Consider the following 16,220-nt stretch of genomic DNA (forward strand, 5'->3'; position numbering starts at 1 on the left):
TTATTGTGTGGTGAACTGGTGCTAACTTAGGGAGGAACTAAATGAATGAATATTTTCCAAATGATCACTAATATGCGGACACAAACATCTGTCTGTCGTAAAAGATTCATCAGAGACGTGAACCGAGTCAACAGACCACAGTGTAGCAGAGATCACAATGTTCGCTCTCTGAATCTGAACAATGCTAGATGCCATGCTAATGTTTCAGAAGCTACTGCTTGTCCAGTTAGATGCAGTATCAAGGAAGATCTACACTTCTCTGGAAAGGCCATTAATGTCTACCCTTTCCACACTCTGTGTCTGTGTGAGTCGAGAGATTTCCCTCACAAACCCCACATGAGCATACCACACTGGGATGAGTGCAGGGTTTGCCTCATGAACTCCACCTACAGGAGCAAGCCATACCTGGGCGAGTACAGGCTTTCCCTCACAAATGCCACCCAAATGAGTGTGCCTCACTGGGGAGAGCGCAGACGCGCACACACAAAGCTGGCTGTCTTCAATTGAACCCAGCATTTCAGGAATTTGGAAATAGCACACAGCAATGCTGCTTTTCTTGCCTACATGGTTTGTACCGGTGAGTGCACGAGTGTTTTCAGAACATATTACTCACATTAATATGTAACACTAATTTTCATTGTTGCTTTAGATGAATTAAATTAGTATTTTGATTTGTTTTAGTTTTCATTTCTGGCATGGGTCGAGATCAATAAATATACCCATGCCATTGGAAAGAATGCAAGACCTTCACTGATTTTTAATAGAATAAAGAAATCCTGAGACCAGAATTTTGTGAACCAAGAAAATGAAACCATCCCTGAGTGGGTCTGCCAAGCAGTGCTGTAGGAAGGCTTTGAAAGGACACCCTCTATTGTCCTTTGCTATATTTTCAAATTTTTGGCACTTTTTTAATGCTTTAATTTTAAATTTTATATTATTATTATTTTGGACTTTTGAGAAAGAGTCTTCCTATATAGTCCTGGCTGTCCTGGAGCTTGCTATGTAGGCCAGACTAGCCTCAAACTTACAGAGATCTTCCAACCTCTACTGCCTCCTGAGTGCTGGGATTAAAAGCGTGCACATCGCCACACCTGGAAATACTTTTACTTTTACTAAACATCATGGACAGGTGTTAGCTATCTATTGAATGAGTTATGTACTGCTAAAATGGAGTCTTCATGACGTAAAAGTAACCAGTGGGATTGACTAAGGCGTTAGTGTTAGGCTAGGCCTCCCATAGGACTAGGTGCTCAGGTGCCGAGGCAGGAAGATCGCTTGAGTCCAGCTGAGGAGCTTAAAGAGACCCCCAACTCTTGAAGGAAGAGAGGGTAAAGTAAAACAAATAAGTAAGGAAAGAAAACATAAAACCTTTGCTCATATTGAGCCTGCACCCACCTAGATATTGGGGGAACTAGACTGGGGATTTTTCAGCTCTGTGCTTATTGTTTGTTCAATCACAGGAAAGCTAATTAACCTCTCTGGCTTCCATTCTCTGAAACTGTAGTGTTTACCTCTCAAGGTGACAGTCAACACTAAAGAGTGAGTGGATAGGATGCCTGCTTCAGAATGGCAGGGGCCATTAATAAAGTTGTCATTACTGCACAGACACAGCCTAACCCTTATATTAGCTTCCTATTGCTGTTGGAACACAGTACCACAAAGTTGGATTTCTTTCTTTCTTCCTTCCTTCCTTCCTTCCTTCCTTCCTTCCTTCCTTCCTTCCTTCCTTTCTTTCTTTCTTCTCCTTCTTTCCTTCCTTCCTTTCTTTCTCTCTTCTTCTATCTGTCCCTGTCTCTGTTTGTCTGTCTGTCTCTACAGCTTTGGAAGCCAGAGAGCCTGAGATGTGCCCAAGTTAACATCAATGTGTTGTCAGGATTGGATCCTTTGACCTTGGGATGCTGTCTGTTGAGCTCTGGCAGGATGAACCATAAATAAACCTTGGAAGAAAAAGCAAAGAGAGTTTCATATGTATAAATGAAATGCTGTCAGCATTCAAGACTTGTGAAAATAAGAATGAACGAAAACCTCCCTATAGGCAGGGTTTTCTAGCAGAATGGAACCAACAGAATGTCTACACACACACACACACACACACACACACACACACACACACACACACACACACCATACCTCAGATCGGCTGGGTAGTCCAACAATAGCTGCCTACAAGCTGCAAAGGCTGAGCACTGAGTAGCTGCTTGGTCCATGAAGCTGTGCACCCCAGTAGTCCCAATCTGACACTGAAGGCGCGGAACATTCTTGGAGAGTTGCTGGTCTCCAGCTCACGCTAGAGTGACATGGAAACTGGTCCCTGATGTCATGGAAGAAGGCAGCAGCAGCTGTAGGGTACTCCCCAGAGAAGTGGAGGCAGCCGAACAGGCCAGCTGCTCTTTCCTTGGACCCCTGTATGTCTGGGTCACCCACCAGAAAGCCAACTCTCTGGCTTTGAGGCAGGGTCTTTCCCCTTTGGCGAAGGCCTTCACAGAACTGGCCAGAGGTGTGTCTCTACTTGATTCCTCCTCAAGGTGACAGTCAAGACTAACCATTACCTTACGATTCTCCAAACTAGGCTTCTCTGTAGGGGGAAATGCTGGCCACACCCGTTGGGGGCTGGCACAGGTGATGCAGACCACACGCACTCGGGTGTGGTCAGAGTGACGTAGCAAGACTTTAAATATGAGGGTCACACACAAGCGGCTCTCTCTGTTCCCTGACCTCCCTGCTTGTACAAGACTGACTCCATAGCGTGAATCCTTTTCTAATAAACATCTGCTCATCAAACTAGCTCTGACTCCATTTCAATCGGCATTAATTGCGTTCCACTTTGCTTCTCCAGGAAGAATGGCATCGACGACAGTGGGTATATTGGTGGCTTCCCAAATCATAGGCCATGTCCCAATCCTTAGAACCAGAGAACATTACCTTAATGGCATGGGAGTGGATTTACCTTATATGGTGATAGAGGTGATTGAATTAAGGATCCTGGGAGACTGATTATCCAGGTGGGTCCAAAATGCCTTCACAATTGTTCCTTTTTTTTTTTTTTAAAAACTTATTTTAATTAACATTTTTTCTCATTTCGTTTACATACCACCACAGTTCCCCCTCCCTCTTCTCCTCCTGTTCCCCTCCCCCCTCTCCATCTAGAAAGGGGCGGGCCTCCATGGGCTTGAACAAAGCGTGGCACAGCAAGTTGAGCTACGACCAAGCTCCTCCCCCTGTATCAAGGTTGGGCAAGCATGCAATCCAGCATGGGGAACAGGTTCCCAAAAGTCAGTTAAGCACCAGGGTCAGGTCCTGATCTCACTGCTAGGAGCCTTACAGAGAGACCAAGCTACACAACTGTCACACACATGTCAGTCCCATGCAGGCTCCCTAACTGTTGGTCCAGAGTCCATAAGTTCCCACGAGCTCAGGTCAGCTGTCTCTGTGGGTTCCCCCATTATGACCTTGCCCCTCCCATACAATCCCTCCCCCCCTTTTTTTTTTTCAGGAGGACTCCCAGAGATCAGCCCAGTGCTTGGCTGTGGATCTCTGCGTCTGCTTCCATCAGTGACTGGATAAAGGCTGTCTGATGACAATTAGGGTAGTCAGCAATCTGATTACAGTACCAAATGTTCTTATATGAGGTAGAGGGATGTAGACAGAAGAGCAGAGGGCAGAGGAATATTGAAGAGACAGATGTCAAGTCAGAGGCATGGATTTGAATAATGGTGTTACAAATCAAGGAGTGCCAAAGACTGTCAACAGTCACCAGACAATGAGAGGGATTCTTCTAGGAGCCTTTGGAGGGAGAGGGGCCATGCTGATGTTTGACTTTAGACTTCTGGCCTCTGGGACTGTCAAAGAAAACAAAATCACAGTGGGAAGCCATCCAGTCAGTAACAATGTTACAGCACACCCAGGAAATAAATCTGCCTTTGATGAGTTGAGATGGCCATAGCAGGCACTTGCTAATAATAACATAACAACTGCTGTAATAAAAGCTAGTTCCCAGCAAACACACACTCTTTGCCAATCACCTATTTCACCATGCTAATCCATTATCTCAATCAACTGGACTGGCATCCATGTAGGGGAGGGAGCTAAGACTTGGAGCCTGGGCTACGCAGGTAGTGATGGGGAAAGCTGAGACAAGACCCAGGGTATTTCTGATTCTTCTTCTTGTGAACCAGAAGAATCTCCAACAGGACTCCAAATGCAGCCCGTTTCATTGGGAGGAAAGCCAGAGAAGAAGGGGCCAGAGCAGGGGCTGGCAGAGAGAGCCCAGGATTTTGGGGGGCATTGAAGTCCCCCCACTGAGGTTCCACTAGTTTCCCTTTAATTGTATACATCCGCTAAGATCCTTAAACTAAATTCTGGTAGCTAACACAAGGTCAAAGGAAGGGCCAAGTAGAAGTCACTTCTACACTAAACTTAATTTATGCACTTGGGGACAGTTGGAAGCTTCATGAGATTTCAGAGCTTTGATTCCATGACACCAATTCCACCAGGTCTGGGCTCCAGTGGAGATGAGGTGTTTGCAAGTTCTAAGGGTAAAGAGACGAGGAACTTGTTGACAGAAAACCTTTAATTATTATCATTATTATTGTCATTATTATTTTCGTTTTTCAAGACAGGGTTTCTCTATGTAGTGTTTCTCTATGTAGTTCTACAGGGAACTCACTCTGTAGACCAGGCTAGCTTTGAACTCACAGAGATCTGCCTGCCTCTGCCTCCTGAGTGTCAACATTTAATTCTTATTCTGAGTATTGAAAGACCAGCCAAAGACAGGCACTGTTTCCTATAGACCATGGCTAAGGGTACCAATAAGGGGCAAAAAGACAAAAGTGTTGGGCTAACACTTGCTGAGTATTTTCTGCACACTGGGTGTTTCATGCAAGTTATTTACCCCAGATGTCAAAATAACCTTGGAATGAAATTTTATTTCTCTTTCTTTTTTACGGAGCTCATAGAAGTTGCTCAGTCATTTTACTCACCCAATGGGGCTGGTAAAAATGGCAGAACTGAGATACCATAGTCAGTGAGTTTTCTAAACCAACCACAATAAACTATCACTATAATTAAACAACAATAAGACCCTCAAGGATATAAAAACGATGTGTTAGAAATATCAGAATGAAACAAAACTTGTACAACTGGGTGTGTAAATCTAACAAACACCTTTCTGCATTATTTTGAATAGGTAAAGAGCTCCAAGTCTAAATATTACCAAAGTAACGCTCCTCCTTCTGGGAGTGGTTGTAGAAAATGACAGACATTTCTGCAGAGTCACTTCTCAGACACATGAGTTTTTAGTGAATTGTTGATAACTGTACACTCTCGTGGCAGGAAGGTCTTGGAGAAGTTGAGGCCCCCAGTGGACATGGAGGTGTTAGTGGGAGAATAATGGGGAATAACAATACGGCTATCCAGATTGTAACAGCAAGTCTTTACTCCATCCACCGGAGCCCCTCTGCCACGTGGATGCTTTCGGCCAGGCCGCCCAACCGCCTGCCGCCAGTTAAGGTCCCAAGTAACACACAGAGACTTACATTAGGTACAAATGCTGCTTGGCCAATGACTAGGATTTCTCATCTGCTAGCTCAGTCTTAATTATCATAAATCTATATATTTTATAAGGCTTATCTTATAGAGGATGCCTTCCGCTGGCGCCCTCTCCTGCCAGTGGATCACATGGCGACTCCAGAGCAGAGACCAGGAGCAAGAGAAAAGGGAATGACTTCCTTCTTGCCCTTGCTTATAAATGAGTCTCCCTGCTATGTCACTTCCTGCCTGGATCACCACTTCTTTACTACATTTCCCAGAATCCTCCTTGACTCCTAGTCCCGCCTAACTTGCTGCCTCATTGGCCAAACAGTACTTTATTTATCATCCAATAAGACAAACATATACACAGAAGGACCTCCCCCATCACCAGACGCTGGCAGACACTCTTGCCCGGTCTCCCCATCCTGTGGGTTTTGGTGCAGTCAGGTGCACAGTGTGGTTTCTAGTTTGAGGCTTACAAGTCTGGGAAGAAGCAGAGCTGGAAACCAATAGTACGTATTTGCAAACGTCTACAGCAAGAGGCAACGGCTGTGGCGATTTTCATTGTATTCCGTGTGAAATAGTAGTTACAGTGGACTGGAATGAAAGTGTCTGTGCCAGAGTTTGAGAAGATCATGTTAGCATGAGAATGCTTTCTAACATAGAAATCAGGTCATCCGTGCAGCCCGAATACCTTTATCCCGTGCTCTCCATGTGTGTGTGTAATTCTGTGATGGGGGCTCCACTAGATCTCTTCGGGGTTCCCAGATTCATCTTTACCGCACATGTAAACTGTTCAGCAGTGTGGTTAATATATTTATTTTCTCCATTTCTTAGGAAATAAAGGCAGTCGAGTCAGGTCCTGACACCTCCCTCCCTCCAGCCCCCCTTCCCATTCTTCTTCTACAACTCTATGTCTTCTCTGGAAGGCTTGTGATGTCACTTGTCTTTGCCCTGTGTGCTCTTTTGTCAGCCTTTACACCTCAGCTCAATGCCATTTCCTGACGAAGCCTTCCTAGGCGCCTTAATCTGTTCCCATAGCACCTTATACACATACCTTGGTGGTGGTAGCATGTACCCATTCTCATCCCACATACCTTGGTGGTGGTAGCATGTACCCATTCTCATCCCGGGTACCTGGCCTGAATGCATTGAACTTTAGGACTCAGACTAGCTTCCAGGCTTCCCCATGCTGCATGTCCACACCACCGTTTGCTACTTCCTCTGTGGCAATTTTTTCTTGTTATACATTGAACATATACAATGGGTTTATAACATGAAATTGCTGAACACCCATTAAGGCTGGGTGTGTAGTTCAGCCGAGACAGTGCTTGTCTAGCATGTATGAAGTCCTGGGTTTGATCCCCAGGACCATATTAAAACTAAGCAGAGTGGTAACCACCGCACTTGCGAGGTGGCAACAGGATGATCAGAAAAGTTCACGGTCATCTTTTACTTCACATCATATTGATCCTGTAACATGCACTGACATGTATACCACATGGTACTATACCATGCTGAGATACTGCGGTTCTTCTCAATCTGAATGTAAGGCTTTCAATTGGCCCATATTAAAAAAAAATTACTCTCTTCAATGGGGCGTCTTCAGAAGGAAACATGGCAGTCTGTTTCTGGGCCATCAAGAGAGGATGCCCTGGTAACATCTCCAGACAAATTTTGATTCCACATAGCTCCTTGGCCAGAGAAAGCCAATGTTGGACATTCTTAGTAGACGCAGTGCCTAATTCTAGATGCCAGATAAACTCCAAGCCCAATCCCAGATTCTTCCTAGTTGTGTAAAATTTCCTCTCAATAGAAACATTCCATTCTGGAGGGAGGTTAACACTCAGGAACAAACAAGCCTCATATGTCTCAGGAAGCTCCTGGAACTTAAACATCCACAAGGCCCCTCCTCTAGGTTATGTAAGCAGCAAGGACTTCTGGAGAAGTCTCCTATCAGCCTATCTGCCTGCAAGTCATGCATAGAGCTCCAGGGTTGCAGACTTTCTGAGTCATCACCCACTGGGGTGGGTTTTTCAGGAATGCAACTGCCTTTGAGTCACCATGTTCCCTGTAAGTAACCTTTTAACCATACCCCTGCAAGTAACCTCAATGAATACATTGGTTTTTCAGGTAGATCTGTTAGAATTACTGCTTCTGTCTGTCACTGGTGCCTTGTCTGGTCTGAGTCTATTATTTATTCACATCTCTTGAGGAAAACTTAACACATTATATCCGTATTGTAAGACCCCTGGAAGCTCAGGCTTCCAGGATCTCAGCCCAGGACCTCGGTCACCCCAATCACCAGGCAGATTCGAAAGCTTGAAAGCTTGATGCAAACTGTGAGAGGCTTTATTATAGTTGTTTAACGAGCTATCCCCATGTTAGCTCGGGCCTTCTATCCATCCACCATGGCGGATGGCTAGGAAAGACAGCTCCAAGCATCTGCATAGAGATCTTATAGGGCAGCGTAAGGGGAGTTGTCTAGGGGTACCCACAGGCTCAGGATTGGTGTGCCTCCAGGCTTTGAGGGCTTGCCCTGTGTTGATTGACCAACTGGTTGTTATGGCCCATAGGCCCTCCCAGGGCGGTTGCTATGCTCTGCGTCATTGCTGTGTGCTTGTCCTTAAAGCACACCCAGAGCGGTAAGGCATAGTGCCACCAGCTAACTTCTGATTGGTTCCTTGCTGCGAGGCAGGCGTCTGACCTCTTAGTGACCAAGGCAAGGTCAGGCCAGTATGTGTTCAGCTGTCACGGCTGCCGAAATGGGGAGCTGGTCCCTTCACTTATACCTTGTGGGCTGCCGAGCTAACACAAAGCCCCATTGTACTTCACGCTTCTACACTACAAATGGAGCCCACAGAAGATGACGAAGTAGCTGGTCTCTGCATAGAAAGGGCGTGCATCCGGGGACCCACTTGTCTGCTCCCATGTTCCTCCCAGTGTTCCAGAATGGCTTGGAATCTGGGGAAGTCTATTTGAATGAGCAGGACTCCAGAGCTGATGGAAGGGACTTTCTTGGCCCACATGCCACACCACTGTGCTGGAGTCACCAATGGACAAGCCTACAGCAGGGGAACCTGAGTGCCACTCACACGCCACCTTCCTGGGCTTCAAATGCCCACATCTCTAGTGGTAGCAGCCTCAAAACTGTCAGCCGCTCCAGAAGGTCAGGCTTTACTGTTTAAATTGGAGCAGGGAAGGGAAAAAAAACGGAGGTGACTCTGCTGATGATACTTAGTGAAAGGTTCAGGCATTATGCTGGCCTGCCCCTGTTACCTGGTGGAATCCACTCAGGCAATACCCTGGTCAGCCCAAGGTTCCATGGGAAAGAAGTCTGCACGCAGGTGCAGAGGACCCCTTTAAAAGATAGGGCCCCTTTACTCTCTTCTCTCTCTCTCTCTCTCTCTCTCTCTCTCTCTCTCTCTCTCTCTCTCTCTCTCTCTCTCTCTCTCTCTCTCTCTCTCTCCCCCTGTCTCTCTCTCTCTCTCTGTGCTCTCCCGTCTCTCTGTTCCCCGCTCTGTCTCTCTATGGCGACCGGCCATGGCGGTCAGCCATTACCCTGTTCCTCTTCTTAGTCTCCCCATTCTGCCGCGCCTTATAATAAACTTATAGTCAATATGTCTGTCACAACAATTTCTCTTTTCTTCTTTTTAAACAAAAGAATGGACAGGATGACAGAGGCTGATGTTGCCTCCTAAAATGATGTTTATAAGAGCTTACCCCCCTCAGAATTAATTAGATCACATTCCCCACGGGAGACGTGTGAAGTGTGCTGATCACCTCACAAACATTGCACACCCGTTGGTGTCTAGGTCTGGAAGGGAAGCGAACAGAGCTAAGAGAGCTATGCTAAGTGCCTGGGAAAGGGACCGTTATTTAGGTGAGGCAGATTCAGAGAAAAGCAATATAATATAGGATATTATAGATAGTGGATTCTTGAATAATTAGTGTGAAAAAGACGGTCAAACCTCATGTGTCACGTAGAACAGTGTGACAGATTTCATCTTTGGAGGCAAGCGGGCGGGCTATCTCATCCACTAACGTGTTTATCTTGGAAAAGGCAGTATAACTTCTCCGTGCCTCAGTTTCCCCATCTGTGACACAGAGAATCCTATGTTATCACCAGAACCTTCTAGTGAAAAATAAATGAGATGAGGTGTCCAGTAACACAATATATAATGGTTGCTTAAAATACTAGAAAATATTAGTATAGTGTATATATAATTCCTTTTTCTATAATTTCTTTCCCACTTTTGATGAAAACACTGTTCTCTGGAGTATCTTAGACTCCCTAGGAAACAGGAAGTTTTGGTATATCTGTGCTTAAATATGGTAGAGAAATATACTGTGGACTATGTTGGAAATGGCTTACTAGCTAAGATACTGAACTTGAGGGAAAATATTAAGATTCCAACAAAATAACAGAAGGAAAGCAGCTTATTAGGATGTGACTTGCAAGATAATCAGGATACAAAGGAGAAGCATGCTACATGCAGGAGAATCAGGATACACACTGGAGAATCAGGATACACAGGGGAGAGTCAGGATGCACACTGGAGAGTCAGGATGTACACAGGAGAGTCAGGATACACAGGGGAGAATCAGGATACACACGAGAGTCAGGATGCACACTGGAGAGTCAGGATGCACACAGGAGAGTCAGGATACACACAGGAGAATCAGCATGCACACAGGAGAATCAGGATACACACTGGAGAGTCAGGATGCACACAGGAGAATCAGCATGCACACTGGAGATTCAGGATGCACACTGGAGAGTCAGGATGCACACAGGAGAGTCAGCATGCACACAGGAGAGTCAGCATGCACACTGGAGAATCAGGATGCACACTGGAGAGTCAGGATACACACTGGAGAGTCAGGATGCACACTGGAGAATCAGCATGCACACTGGAGAGTCAGCATGCACACTGGAGAGTCAGGATGCACACAGAAGAGTCAGCATGCACACAGGAGAATCAGCATGCACACTGGAGAGTCAGGATGCACACTGGAGAATCAGGATACACACAGGAGAGTCAGGATGCACACTGGAGAATCAGGATACACACTGGAGAGTCAGCATGCACACAGGAGAGTCAGCATGCACACTGGAGAATCAGGATGCACACTGGAGAGTCAGGATACACACTGGAGAGTCAGGATGAACACAGGAGAATCAGGATACACACTGGAGAATCAGCATGCACACAGGAGAATCAGGATACACACTGGAGAGTCAGCATGCACACAGGAGAATAAGGATACACACTGGAGAGTCAGGATGCACACAGGAGAATCAGGATGCACACTGGAGAGTCAGGATGCACACTGGAGAGTCAGGATACACACTGGAGAGTCAGGATGCACACTGGAGAATCAGGATTCACACTGGAAAAGCAGGCTAAAATGTTCATTTTGCAACAGTTGGAGATATCTTTACAAAGCAATAATTTATTCTCTGATTTACACAGTTGTGGCTGCTAAAACTTTGAAGGTTGTGTAACTATCCTAGGACCTCTCCCAGAACCCAAAGAAACAGAGCAGAGGCTGTGTCTGAGCCCACAGACTCTATTCCTTTCCATTTCCTATTGCTTTGTTTCTCGGGACAAGAGTAGCAGTGCCCCAATCAGAAACACAGGGCCTAGGAAACCAGACAGTTAAATTTCTGAGCTTGGGTTTTTTTTTTTAAGTGTGGGGAAGCATTGGTTATATTCTTTATGAAAGATTGTGTAGCAACTCAAGCCCACCTGCTAGGAACCAAAATCCAAAGTAAGAAGTATGGCCAGTGGTCTTGACTCAGTGTGCTGTGAACTGATACTAATTGGTCAATTAGGTGCCTGACTGAATCCTGTCTCAAAGACAGTCCATGGGAAGCCAAAGTCAGACACTAGCAATCTCATGTCACAGCTGAGAGAAGAATTGAAGTTATAGACATACAGTTTGAGTACAGTTACTGTTTGAAAGGGAACTATACCCTGCTATGGAAAAAATCCTTCTGTACACTGTGAAATGTATTACTCTCACTGGTTAATAAAGAACTGACTGGTCTATAGCTGGGCAGGAAGAGATTGGGTGGGAGAGCCAGACTAGGAGGATGCTGGGAAGAAGAAGGGTGGAGTCAGGAGATGCCAGGAGATGCAGAGGAAGTGGGAAGTGTAGAAAATGAGGTAGCAATCCCGGGAGCCATGAGGCAGAGGAGAGACACGAAGCATGGGTTAACTGAAATGTACGAGTTCATCAGTAACAAGCCTGAGCTATCGGCCAAGCATTTACAATTAATATTAAGCCTCTGTGTGCTTACTTGGGAGCGGCTTGTGGGGCAGAAACTTCTGCCAACAATTCCTTAAACATTTTCCATATGAACCAAAGAGAACCTCTCCACTGAATCTTGAATAACACGGCAAAGAGAGAATGAGAACCCCTGAAAACCACATGAGTTACCACTCGGAAGAAGCAGGGTTAGAGATGGGCTGTCCTGAAATGGATTGCTCCTCTTGAAGCCTTTGGGGAATTGGGTGGCCCGGATCCTGAGCTCCACTTAACCTCTGGAAAAAAATGGGTGTGGCAAACAAAGGTGGCCCCAAGGATGTCTTTGATGGCGATTCGCAGATTGTAGAGGTCCAAGGGTCCAGCAGATGGACAGAAAGCTAAAAGCCTGCTTTGATTTTTTTTTTTAAATAGAAGGTCTCTTTATATAGTCCTGGCTGTCCCAGAACTGGCCGTGTAGAATAGGTTGGTCTCAAACTGACGGAGCTCTTCCTGCCTCTACCTCCCAAGGGCTAGGAATAAAGACATGTGTCACCACAGCAGCTACTAGGAAGCTATTTGATTTGAGAAACTGAAATAAAAGCCTCCTTTCCAAGGAGACTCACATGCTTAAGTCATTCCCACAACAGAGAACAAACAGCTTGAGAACCCTCAGTTCTTTGGATAAATAGGAGGTTAGGTGCTCAGAGGAAGAGCCTGTGACCCCATCATAAATATTTAAGAGAATCTTACTTTCATTTCTGAAAGAGCCTTGCAGCTGTTTATAGGGGTCAGCTTTTTCTGAGAGAAAAAATTTTATCCCAGGTTTTAGGGCTTTGACACTGACTTTGAGGTAATCAGCAATTCCCAGGAGCATAACACACTACTGTGGTCCAATCAGTTCTATTTTTACTGAAGGTTGGCTCCCTGTGGCTCACACTTAACCTCTGTTATTTCCTTAGTCTGCAGTGTATAGTGGAATAGAAGGGCTCAGCCCCCAGGAGAACCTCATCTGAGGACCCATAACCTGAGGGTGCTATTGCAGGAAAAGCCAAATGGAAGCTCCCAGAGCTGCCCTCCCTGCCAGAGAGTCAAAGGAAAGCAGAAACATTTTCCCGAGGGAACGGCAGGGATTTGTGTCGTCATCAGAGACTGGAAATACACAAGGATGGTTATACTTCTATCACCATCTTGGCGCAGATGACCACAAGCTTAGTCAGGAAGAGATTCCTATTGCACTGATTCGATTTACTTACTGCAACAGATCAGCATGGACTCCGGCCCCTCAGGGGCAGCTACTTATTGAGAAGATGCATTAGTCTACCTCAGTGAAAACACTGATCACGAAGCAGTTTGCCTTGACCTTACAAGACACCACAAGCTGTCCACCTTCACTGCTGTGTTCCAAGGTTATGTCCGATGCTCTTTCTCCGCCACGATTGGGTACAGAGGATTGTACCCAATACCACGATTGGTCATCTCGTCTCACCATCTCAAGTGATTTTATTTTAGTTTGTCACATCGATGGCAAGTTGGAGTGTCTGGAGAGTAGAGGAACCTACACACTTATGCCTTGATGAGCAGCATGAGAGGGTCCTGACACCTGAGGTAAGCTCTGAAGTGTGAGTGGGAAATCCCTCCCCCAAATGATATTTTGGTCTACAACAATCTGCCTACGCCTACGTAGCAAGGGCGTGTATGACGCAAGCTTCTCCTGTGGTTCAGGGACAAACCATGAGCTGTTGCTTGCCTAAGACACATAAACTGAGGCCCATGTGTGCCTGGCATGATTGTCCTATCAGGATTGGTGTAATTTCAAGGGAGCCTTCTAGCATTAGTTCAATATGTGGGAATGCGTAGGAACTGGTTAGAAGAGATGGCAACCAGGGCTACTTAAGCTGTGCTGGGTCATCCAGGGGACGTCTTTTCAAGTGTCATCTAATCTGGGTGGACTTTTAGATTACCAGATAAACATATTTGGGGGGCTCAAGCATAATAACCCAAAGCCACTTTCCCTGTCAGCATTAATTTGCCTTCAGTAGGCCTAGCAAAGCAAAGTCGTCTTGGTGCATTGGTTAGGAACTCATATTTGCAGCAAGAGGAATTCAAGTTCAAATCAGGACAGGACACTTTATCAGCTCTCTATTGCCACCATAACAAGCTGCTAACAAACTTGGCTTAAGACAATACAAATTTGGCAGGACAGTGTTCCTTATGGAGACTCCGGGGGAATTTCATTTCTTGGCCTCACCAGCTTCTAGATGCTGTCCACTGTATAAACTGACAACATCACGGCTCTATGGTATGGTTAAGGGAAGGTTTTTATTGTAGATATGAGGGAGAGTACATCCAGGGGCATCTGGAAGAGTCCAGAGAAGAGAGAGACTATGTTGGACTAAACATGGCCAGCAGACTGGGCCTGGCCAGGAGAGAGGGAGGATCGGGGTGGCCGTAGGGGATAAAGACAGAGTGAGGACCAAGAGAAGACAGAGCATAGCCAAACTAGCAGGGTTATAAGGAGAAATGAGTAGCTGGCAGTGGTGGTGGTGGGGGAATTTCCTCCACGAGAGGAAATTTCGGGGTGGTGATGAGAAAAGCTGAGAGGAGCCAGGATGCCAGCATGAAGTCTGAAACGTGTAACAGGTCCTTGTGGAACTGAGGGACCCCGGGGGCCAGCATGGGCTTTGGTATCTAATAGGAACCCCAGATAACCATCTGTCCCTTCTGCTACTGATAAAGGAAGTGCCTCCTTCGGTAGAGGGGAACCAGCTTCACAAGTTCCTTGGGAAATGCTGGCTTTTGTCTAACAGGCAGAATCTGGGAAAACGGAGTTTCCTTTGGACCCAACACCCAGGTCCCTGTGACCACAACCCTTTCCCACGGTCAAAGCCAGATCTTTGCATCTATTTGACCCTTCCTTCTCATCTCCATCTCCCTCTCCCTCTGAAAGGATATGGTGGCTCACCCTGAATGCACTAAGATTATCTGGAACATTCTCCTGATTGGGAGGTCAGGTGCAATCTTCCCCTTTGCCATGGAATCCAACATGGGCTTTGGGTCATCAGAGGGAGGCTTTGTCTTGCTTACCACAAGCACTAAATAGGTATAATACTTCAGGCAAATTACTTAACTCCTTACTCCTTAAGCCCTTCTTTTGTAAAGTGGGGATGATAGATGACATTCATGAAGTAAGATAAGAATTTCTGGAAGCAAATGTACCTCACAAATGGAGCTCAGTGTCCAACACACACTAAACAATCCTCACAGTGTTCTCTCTTCATCCTTATAAATAAACAATTACTGATGCAGAACTCCCACACTTGTGCCCTAGACCATGAGGCCCTCAAATGATGCTTCCAGGCATCCCAGCCAGCGACAGAGACAGCGAAGCCTCACTAGTCTGGTTTCCATACCTCCCGCTTGCCTTGAGCCTGGCTGACACATGCCCTCCTTGTGATGGATGTCACACTCAACAGCGACAAGCATTTGGGCACTTGGCGGAGATTGTCCTGGGAAGGAAGCGTTCTTGTTGTCATAAGGACAAATGACTCAGTGAATATGAGCCTGGCAAACAGCTCCTGCTTCTATGAACAGCCACGGACACCCCAAAGAAACCATCGGGTACCAACACTGGCTTGAGACACGAACAAGCGTATGGTGACGTGTACTGTTTCAGGTACCCCCACCTTCTTGGGGTCACTGGTTGCTTCTGACTTTAGCTAGTAGGAGTATGACCCCAGTCTTCTGGGTCACCTGGGTAAATCTCTGTATCATCTTGGCCTGACGCCCTGATTTCTGTTCCCCGAATCCCTCTTTTATGCCACACTGTTGCTACAGGCTTCTAGACTAACAGAATGGCCTTATGGGAGGGAAGTGGGCCATTTGGGTTTCACTTCCTCATCCAACTGACCCCTGTCTCTGCTCACGTGTCCAGACTCAACACAGAGCAGTCCCTGTCACACTCTTAGGCAGCCCCCTTCTCCTAGGCTTCCTGTCACACCTGCTTGGACCGTTGCTGTATTTGTTCTTGGGCAGTTGTATGTCCTTGGATTCTTAGTTTCTCTTAATTTGGGCTGACGTGAGTTAGTGAAAAGATAAGGTTGAAGAGGTTGATAAATGTCTCTTTCAACAGTCTCCTGGGGCTAAACTTTCCACCTACTGAGAGAGAGCACTTGGAAGTCACATGGGCACTTTGGTGTCTTGTAGTGCCATAGGGGAGCCTCTGGCATTCTATAGGTGGGGACAGTCATCCTAATATTTTCACCAGAGCTTTCCCATTGAAAATACCAACAGCTTCCATCCAAAGACACTGCTCTAACTGGATCAGCATTCTTTGCAGAGTTAGAGGTACCGGATGGAAGATCCTTGGATAACAAAAATCAGGCAAGTTACCTTTTATGTGCTTTTGCTGTTTCTTTGAGTGTGTGTGTGTAGCATAT

General features: G+C 46.1%; 1 long non-coding RNA gene across 2 annotated transcripts; it reads left to right on the top strand.

Annotated features, from left to right (window-relative positions):
- The first annotated feature begins 1,011 nt into the window (after positions 1 to 1,011).
- LOC118238098 lies at positions 1,012 to 16,165 on the top strand. 2 transcript variants are annotated; one of them, XR_004771324.1, is made up of 4 exons: positions 1,012 to 3,002; positions 12,744 to 13,389; positions 15,113 to 15,457; positions 16,075 to 16,165. It is a non-coding gene; the product is annotated as an uncharacterized LOC118238098 (long non-coding RNA). The 2 variants fall into 2 exon arrangements; XR_004771323.1 differs by having other exon boundaries at positions 15,113 to 16,158.
- Positions 16,166 to 16,220: the final 55 nt, after the last annotated feature.

This window comes from Cricetulus griseus, chromosome 10 (genome assembly GCF_003668045.3).
Source record: "Cricetulus griseus strain 17A/GY chromosome 10, alternate assembly CriGri-PICRH-1.0, whole genome shotgun sequence".
Classification (NCBI taxonomy): domain Eukaryota; kingdom Metazoa; phylum Chordata; class Mammalia; order Rodentia; family Cricetidae; genus Cricetulus; species Cricetulus griseus.